This window comes from Micropterus salmoides, unplaced genomic scaffold, assembly GCF_014851395.1.
Source record: "Micropterus salmoides isolate LMB-PRFRI ecotype aquatic unplaced genomic scaffold, ASM1485139v1 Ms_hic_scaffold_6, whole genome shotgun sequence".
NCBI lineage: Eukaryota > Metazoa > Chordata > Actinopteri > Centrarchiformes > Centrarchidae > Micropterus > Micropterus salmoides.
Window position 1 is genome coordinate 33,542,378 of NW_024044348.1, and position 10,052 is coordinate 33,552,429.

The window sequence follows — 10,052 nt, forward strand, 5'->3', positions numbered from 1 at the left end:
TGTCATTCCAAAACCATAAAAACCCGTTCTGTTTTATCAATTAAAATGACATGAAGATGTTCCTTTTTTAGAACAGAGTATAAACACTGTTTAGTAGTAGGTCATTTGGTTGAAGATGCGGTCAGGTTTTAAAGACATCAAAGGGATTTTGGAATAAGACTTTCACTGATTTCACCTTCTGTATTACTGCCTCAGAGGAGGGAGGGTCATTGTGGTGCCCCCTGGTGGCTGCTGTCACACCTTAGTCAGAAAAGTCCTGACTTCCACACAGGGAATTTTATATACAACCTACACAACTACAGCTGCACCAGAAAATCACCAAAATCAGTGAGTCTACAACCCACCACTGCCCGACAGCGGCATGCCTGACGGCTTCTGCCTACCTGGCTTCATGACGTCAGCCAGAGGTCTGAAGTTGTGTTCTGTCTGAAACATTTAACCTGCAGAAAAGTGGTTAGCTTGATTTTCGTATTTGCCAGGCACTAAAACATATTTTCCTGCCTTTGGTAGTGAGTGTTCACCTTTTTTACTACCTCTTCCTCGCCTGTCCAGTGTTCTGCCAACTTCTTCCCTGAGGCCTTTCAGCTGAAGACTTGCTTCACTACTGAACTGACTGTATCCAGTTCTCGTTCTGTGTGTTCACAAATATTAGAATAAATACCACACAAACAAGCAATATGAGGCCGTCAGGTGATGCAATGCAGCCTTGTTGCAGGTGCACAGCCTTTTATTTAATAATCTTTCTGTTATTTGCAGTTCTTGGCTGAACATTGCTACTATCTGGATCTGCTTTCCAGGAAACTTCAGATACAGCTGCTCCTCTTGGTGCATTTTAAAGGCAGTTGGTATGTTGCATTAAAATTTCCTAGCTACCAGCAGCCATATTTAACTGAGCTGTGTAATATTAGAAAGCTAATAGGATCTCAAGGAGAGGGCTTGGTGCTTGCTAAGTCAGTGAGTTTTACCATATTACTCCTGCAAAAAAAAGCCCCTCCAGTCCCTGTAACCTTTCACACAATCAACTGAAGGAAATGCTTAATAATCCAACATAGATTTAATGTGGCCTCGACAGTATTACTACATCATCTTAAGTAATCATCAGTTCTGTTTGTTGCTACCATTGATTCTGTGGAGCGAGTTTGTCTTGATGTGTCATTTGTATGTGTGAGTGCACCTTTGGAGTGGTTGTTCTATGTATGTATGTGTATATATGCGCATATTAAGACTTATAAAAAGACAAATCTGAGCACAAGTTTGGGTTTTGATTAATTTAATTGTTTTATGTAATTCTATGCTGCAATCCAAAGAATAAACATGTATTATAATACATTTATAATTTTCATTTTTTATCATCTGAACAGTAATCTGGTTAGAAAAAAAAAAAAAAAAGGAAGATTAACCAAATAGTTGTTCTTTATTTGTACACAACTGATTTAATGTGTAAAGAAAAGTGCAGAGTCGTGGGAAACCGATGCAGCATATGTAGTGTTACAAGTTTCACTTGTCCAAAAAACGGAAAAATTGAGGTAAAGTGCAAACTGATAGCTATTTTGTTGATGTACTGGTGAACTATACAGAAGACATTTTTAATGAGGTGAGCCAACTTGGGTTACTTGCATAACCTTGTTCTCTTTGTAGCATGAGTGAGTGTCTCACATTGGGAACTGTGTCCTCATCAGAAGCTCCTGTTCTGACAGCCAGGATTAGCTGGAACAAAGCATGTCCGTGTCACGGAGGCTGGAGACACTCTCCCTATAAAAGGCTTGACCCTACGCTGCCAGGCATTCAAAAATGCTCACCAGCCAGGGGGAGGCCCTGGCAGAATGCAACCCAGTTCTGCTCTATTGACTTAAAAATTTACTATACTGTTGGAACAAAACAATCCCAAATCAAGGTCCACTAACTAACTTTTTGGAAAAAGCTAGTAAGTGGACCTTGATTTGGGTTTGATTTAGCAAATGAATTTAAATTACTATTTCCAAGGTCAAGAAGGAACTTTGGTTTTATAGTACTGTACTTTTAACATTACATACAAGAACAGTGGGATAACTAATATGGATTCTTAGGTTTTAAATAAAGACATTTTCTAAATCTGCTTCTCACACATTTACTGAAAGACTGAGCAGGAGAAAAAGAGAGATGATGATTTTTCTCATGGTTTGGGGGTCTTTAGACACAGGTTGAAAAGACAAGAACATTTTGCATAATATGGGAACTTTAACTCTTTGATTTGAAAATATGTTTCCAGCTGACAGACAGACACAGGTTTCTGCCTGAAGTGAAACCTGGGGCACATTCAGTCTGAAAGCGGTATGCACCGCTTTGCTGTGGTTTTCTGGATTGAAACGGTGTACAACGGCCTTTGAGGTACGCCGTTTCTCATTTGGTGGGAGTGTCAGAGGTGTAACACTATCAGCAGTTACGTTTATTTTAACATTGCAAGATTTCGGCTGGGCTGAATGCGCCCTGCTCTTCAACCTTAAGCCGCTTGAAGTTCTCACGGTCTTCAGTGAAAGAAGCATGCTCAAGAATTAACTTCAATTCACAGCTCCAGCCATTTCTTTACACACTGACATACAGACAAAACAAATCAAGACACACTGCATGGACTCTGATCAGTTTTTATTCCCTTGTAAATAGAATATCAATAAAAACACACCTTAAAAACAACAAATAAGGTTTATCCAACAGATGAAAAAGTAACAAAAGGCATATGTAGATTTTCTACATTGTTACAGAACAGTCTACCGTCCAAAAAAGGCACTAAATCTTGAAATAGAAAAGAACGGGAGGGGATAAAAATCTGACAACAAACGTCCTGCTGAGGTTTGATATTTTTCATTCTATAGAGAATTATTGAAGAGCTTATTGCCAAAATGAAATGGTAACCACTCAGAAGTAAAAAAACAGTTTACATGACTGATAAAATGTTTGAACCAGATGTTCATTTTGAGTAGTATTTACAGTCATTGGCTGATTAGAGGAGAACATTACGAATGGAACATCTACAGTTTATGTTGAATGCATTAATGTACTTTTTTCACCAAAATTAAAACTGCATTTTACAATATAACTCTTCAAACGTCATACTGCATCTCGTGTATTCACAATATTGACTAAGGTAAGAGACACACAACAGGAGCATTAAGTCCTAAGGCATGACATACTGACTGAAACCACTCTGATATCAGATCCCCTCTGCTTTCTCTTTGTTTACACAGCAGACCAGACCTCAGATCAAGATCCTCTACAACCTCGTTAACACCCTTATCAACATGCATCCTAATTTTGTCATACTGACAGCCAATTGTCGATGGAAGAGTCCACAATACAAACAGTATTGTGAAGACATTTACTGTACGGTCTGTGATAAGGGATAGGAGTACTGGCAGAGGCAGCTGGGTTTGGCGGGAGAAAGACAAATGTGATCAAGATATAGTCAATGCCAAAGGTGCATGTACTCTACAGGTATTACAGGTGCAAAACAAGATCTAATCTGACACATCACCTTTGTTCCTGTAAAGAAACCATTAAAGGAAGCTCATCTTTTAAAAAAAAAAAAAAACAACAACAAAAAACAGTACAGCAAGGCAACAGAGGACTGAAGGCAGATGGTAAAACATGCTGCACGTGGATGTAACTGGAAGAGCAAGGGCTTTCTATGTCATGATAACTTTGACGTATTATGCATTTCAAGTTGATTATAATATGAACACACACTTTCTGGCATTCTGATTTCTGGAAATAAAAAAAATACATGGTCAATTTAGTGTCAAAAACTGAAAGCAAAATGAGATGTATTTGAGAGAACAAGGCCGACCAAAAGGAATGAAATCTGTAAACACGAAACAAGATAAAAGATTGCCGTTGTGAAATCAGTTGTTCTTTAACACTGCAGCGTGTCCTAGTGGCCCTTCACAAGACAATCGACAAAGTTCACCCCAGACCCATCCAATCAGAGTGGTTTGTAGTTTATCTAGTTGACTTGGAAATGGCATCTTAACAAGCTTGACTGGGGTGAAAAGGAGCATTTGTCAATCACCTGATGAGAAGGTGTTCTCTATGTTTAAACAGGGCCACAATGCTGTTTCTGGTCATTGTTTTTGGTTTCTCATTTTAATTATAGTGTTGATCTCTTTTTCCTTTCTACTTTCAGACATTTTGGCTCTAAAATGACTAAAAATGACACTAATAAACCACTTTCACTTCACGTCAATTTGCTGCTTTAGAACTCGAAAAGAACATCTTCATGAGAAGACCCTAAAGGCAGCAACTGAAACGATTTAAACCCCTGAAATAATCTCAAAACAGCATGTTGTCTTAAATGAATCCACAGATTCACTTCATAAAGGCTTCTGCTTAGCAGATTTCAAAAAAAAAAAAAAAAAAAAAATTCTAACCCTTAGTTGGGATAGTATTTTTTTTTTTTTATATATTTTGGTGTAAATACTTCAAGCAAATGACAAACTACTTAGTTGACTATGACGCCTTTGAATTTTTTTTTTAACACTTTAAGCAAAAACATCCAGGACAGCTCTGCTGCCGTTAGAGATATTCATCACAAAACTTAAATTCTCCGAAGGTCTGAAACCAACACTTAGGATGGGGAGGCGTATTTTATTATCTTGTATAAGCATTTCATGGAGCTTATGAATGAAAATATTTATTTGGAGTGGAATTTCCCTTTACTTTCAAACTTAATATTTATTGGCTCTGGTTTGAGAAGGAATTTCCCTTTTTTTAAAAAGGACACTGACATTTCTGTTGGCCCACATCAGCCAGTGAACAATCTTTACAGCCTCACAGTTTTCCGCCAGTCTCCTCTGAATAAATCAGCTCTATTGTTATTCCCCTCTTGGCTTTCTAAACTTTTATTCACATTGAAGCAGCTGTGGAGGAACCTGCGGGGTGTAGCTTATAGCTGAGGGGGGTGGGAGGTGTAAAGTGAGGTATTTGTGTCGAGTTTTTAACTCTGAACTAGTAGCTTAGCCTGTAAAGCACCTGGTGAGGAACAATGATGAACTGGTTTGAATGAAGCCACTTTAGTGTTGGCTGTTACAGAACATCATGTGTTTAGCTTTGCTGCATTTGTTCTGGTACAGTGATGTATGTACAGCCAGTGTAGAAGTCCTTTTTCATGCACTGATCCTGTGTTAGTACACTGCAAAAAATAAGGCACTTCAACTTAAAATAAAACTATACATTTCATGTGTTGAACAAAAAACTATTATTCTGAACGGCTGGTTCACCTTATATGTGATACACCAAACTCCAGTAGTATTTATTGAAGTGTTAAGTGTCAGTTGCTAATATGTCACTAAAAGTAAAATATAAGCTAACTTATGCAAACAAAAGAGGTGGATAAGACATTCAATGTCCGCTACTCTTAAACACTTCACTTCTCAAAATATTGGTCAGCTACTGTAAATACTAACTTTCAATATTGTTCATATTTTGTTTTAATTTAGAACCTGATCAATTAAAGCTGTGCCAACCAATTACTATGACTATGTGTAATGTGAAATGTGTCACTTATAGTGGCAACACACAGACAATAATCACCCAACTCTGTGGTTCCCCTCATCATTTTAGCCTCTTTTAGCTCAATGTTTTGTTTTTTTAGCCCACAAACTACTACTACTTTATACTACCTGCACCAGCACATAAAACAGCAGATAAATTAGCAACTAGATAGTGATTATAGCGGAAAATTTAGCAGCTGAAGAGCCAGACATTTTCCTTTGGAGCTGGTAAAAACCAAAACAGAGCATTTTGGGCACTTTGTGTCTGCTGGATGTGGCAGCTGCTTGCCAGGGCATTAGCCATAGCAGCTTTATAAAAGGTAAAGATATGTCAGGGCTGTGTTTACAGCTTGTTGTGCTGCCCCCAAGGGACCAAAAAGTAAATGTGTGCTGCTTGATGCACACATCTCAAACTTTACCCAAAGTGTTTTGGAAAAACTAGTGAATTGGCACTTGATAAGATGATGATGTATGACTTAATAACATGTTCCCTAAAATTGAAAGAAATTGTGGCTATTTTAAAACAAAATTTATGTTTCTCATCCAAGCAGTTCTCAGTCTATCGTTAAGTATCGTCTGTCCAAAAGGCTAAAGAAAGGCTTTTTACTAATTCCTTGAGCGGATGGAGATTCACATAGATGCAGAAAAAGACTTCTACTATGGCCGTACTGGGAGGAATATTTCTTGATTTGACTAGTTTTATCAAATATTTATTTTTCTTTTAAAGAACACTTCTTGTTGTGGTTGTTTCTAGAGAAAGCAACTCACTCACTAAAACGTTAAAACTTTTAGCTTTCTGAGGAACACATCTGCTCCCAAAATATTTCTCTCTCTTCTTACTGCTTTCTCTGGTCTGTCATTCATACTGATCAATAAAATGTTTAAACAGCAGGGACTTTAAGCACCATGATATTGATCCAATAAAGTGTCATTTAAAATGAAAATACCATTTAAACATGATAGTGTGTGTGTTTAGAACACATGGCATATCGAGCACAAATAATGATATACCTAAAAAGGAAATGCACTTTCTTTGCAATAATTCGACACATCTGATGCATCTTTGATATCATTTCAAATACATAGTTCCATCCATGCCTATAATCCACTCAGAAAGTATACAATAAAACTTTACACTTTGGCTAATGCTTCACTCACCTTTCACCAACAAGAAACACTCTTTCTCTCATTTGAAGCTAATACGTCTAGATACTGTAAATAGAAATGGATCAGGGTGTATATATATATATATATATATATACCTCCAGTTTATATAATATCCTTTATATTACGTATGTGTGTTTATGCATACACACACACACACGTGTGGTATATGTCTACTATTCACTTTACATTTTAATCTGTAGTATCTAAACAGTTATATTACACTGTTACAGACCTCCCAACTAACTGATCTGTACTGGTTACCGATCATCTCACAGTGATTCATTCTGCCTGATCACCCATTGGGTAAGTGGACAATAATACTCGGTCACCTGGACTTCCGGGTTTCGAGTTTTTATACAAATCTGTCAACAGTTTCGGCTTCCTTCAACATTTATCTATTGAGTAACTACTTTTTCTAGTTACTTGCTATTAAGATTGAAGCAAAGAGAGGACATAAGGATTTTAAATCAACCTTTTTGTAGTGGAGTTGTTGTTTTTTTTAAATTAGAAGCAACTGAATACCTAATTGTGAAATATGACCAAATACTGTTGGTATCTCAATACAGCTGAATTTATAGCATTTAAGTATTTTATCTGGACACCACCTGTTTATGGGGTTTAAACTCCTCTGTAATTTCAAGTTGTACAATAAAAAAAACACTTAACAGAAAGTGTTCAATGTTGTAAAAACTCTATTCAAGTTGCTCAAATTCATGAATTTTCTGAAATAAAACTTCAAGTGAATTGGTGAAATTCAGACACCAAAATTCATGAGGAAAACTAACTTTGAGTATTGTGGATACCAAGCAGTGTTGCCAACTCCTCAGTAAGAAAAGTAGCTATTGGCGTGCTAAAGGTCGCTAGAAGTTGCTAATTGACGTGTAATTTGCATAATTCGCCAGCCGAATGATGTCATGGGAGGGACAAAAAGCCCCCCCTGCTAGAAAGCCAATTGTCTGCTTTAACAGCCAAAGCGGGAAACATTTCAGCCAATTGTGTGGTTCCACTGACATAAGAACACACTTTTTCTGAACTCATTACTACACATAAACACAATCCCAGGTTTCTGTTTAAGACTGTGGATCACCTGGTAAACCCAGCCCCTCCTTGTGCCTCAGCTGGAAGTAATGATGACTGTTAATTGTTTATTTCTTATTTTAATGATAAGGTGGTGTCAATCAGAGCTTATATTACTCCCTCTTCCTCTTACCCTGAGGTCCCTCACCGGCAACAAGAGAGTTTTAACCAGTTTTATCCCATTGACTTGTCTGAGCTTTTAAAAACAGTATCACAAATGAGAGTGTCTTCTAAGAAGGTATGTGCTCAGTCCTGGTACTCCTGGACCTTAGTGCTGCTTTTGACACCATTGATCACAACATCATGTTAGACAGACTGAGGCACTGGGTGGGGATCTCTGGTACTGCCCAAGAATGGTTTTCATCCATCATTTGAGAGGTATCTCAAATAGGAAGTTCTGTGTCTGAACAACTATGTCTCTTTGTTCTGTCCAGTTAAATATGGTGTGCCTCAGGGGTCGGCCTTAGGACCCATTTTATTTTCCTTGTATCTGCTTCCCCTTGGACATATTATCTATAAACATGGTGTTTCTTTTCATATTTACGTTGATGACACACAGATGTATCTGCCGGTCAGATCCACAGACCCTGGCATGCTGAGTTCACTTACCGCCTTTGTGAAGTAAAAAATCGGATGTCAAATAATTTCCTCCAACTGAACTCAGACAAAACTGAGATCCTAGTAATTGGGTCCCAGCAGATGGCAAAGCAAATACTGCCATCTGCTGGTTCCCTAGTGAATCATGTTAAGCCTGTTGCAAAGAATCTTGGTATCTGGTTTGATAGTAATTAAAATTTTGAGCAGCACACCACAAAGCTTGTTAAATCATGTTTTTACCAGCTTAGAAATATAGCTAAAATACGATCTGTTAACTTTTAAGGACACTGAAACCATTTTACACGCCTTCATCTCATCACACCCGGATTACTGCAACAGCCTTTTCACTTGTTTAACCCAAAAATCTACTGATCAACTCCAGACTGTCCAGAACTCAGCTGCCAGGTTTTTAACCAGAACAAAGAAATATGACCACATTACCCCTGTTTTAGCTTCATTAGACTGGCTCCCAGTATGTTTTAGAATGGACTTGATCACTTTTAAAGCTCTTCATGGCCTCTCACCTTGTTATATTTCTGACCTTTTAGTCCTATACACACCAGCACGTACCTTGAGATCCTCAGGCAGAGGTCTGCTGTCTGTCCAGAGTCTCGACTGAAAACTAAAGGGCCCCAAAGCTCTGGAACAGCCTGCCCGAGGAGATCAGGTCGGCTGAGTCAGTGAACTCTTTTAAGTCCCTTCTTAAAACATACTTTTATAGGAGAGCCTTTCCCGATTTTATTTGATTCTGGTTTTTTTTACATATTTTACATTTATTTTAAACGTGTATTCTATTCTAAGTGTTTTCTTGTTTTTAGCATGTAATTGTTTTTATGTGTTTTATTGTTTTTACACTTGTGAAAGCACTTTGTAACTGGTTTTTGAAAAGTGCTCTATAAATAAAGATTATTATTATTATTATTATAATAATAATATGGGCATGCTTGGTAGTAGTGTTGCATGCGACGTAGGACCGGTCGGGAAAACCGCTTTTTAAACCTTATTTTTGGGCTAAGTCATCAAACTTTTTCAGCGATTTTTATTAGTTTTTACTGCTGATTCTATTCATGTAGTTTTTATGTCCCGGTGACCAGTAAAAGTGCAGATCTCTCTGGCTCTCTCCCCATTCATTCAGATAGGAGCCTGGTCTTGTTAGTCCGAAATAGCTGCCCAGAGGCGTTCCCAAAATAGCTGCGGAGTGGCATGAGTTGCATATAAGGACTTTGATTTTTTTTTAAAAACACCCTAAATATGTTTAGAACCCAAAATGGCTGAGGAGTGGCATGAGTTGCATATAAGGACTTTGATTTTTTTTTTTTTTTAACGGTTTTTTGAAATAAAGTCGCTAAGGGTGTCTGAAAAGTCACTAAATATAGTGACAAACTCGCTAAGTTGGCAACACTGACACCCAGGATAAGCAGCGAGGCTGTGATGGAATAGATCAGACCTCTGGCCTATCAGGTTAGAGGTCTGTCATGTGATCCAAGAAAGACATTCAAATGAGCGACTAAAAACCCTGCACAGTTAAACAACAACAACAAAAAACCACATGAGCTGTGTTATTGAAACTGGAGAAGCTGCAGTGAGCTACTGTAAATTTCAAAGAGGGGGGACCACACACATTGACAGAGATTGTTTTCAAATCAGGTATTTTGATTCTCTCCATTCAGTGGTATTTAAATTAAGTGT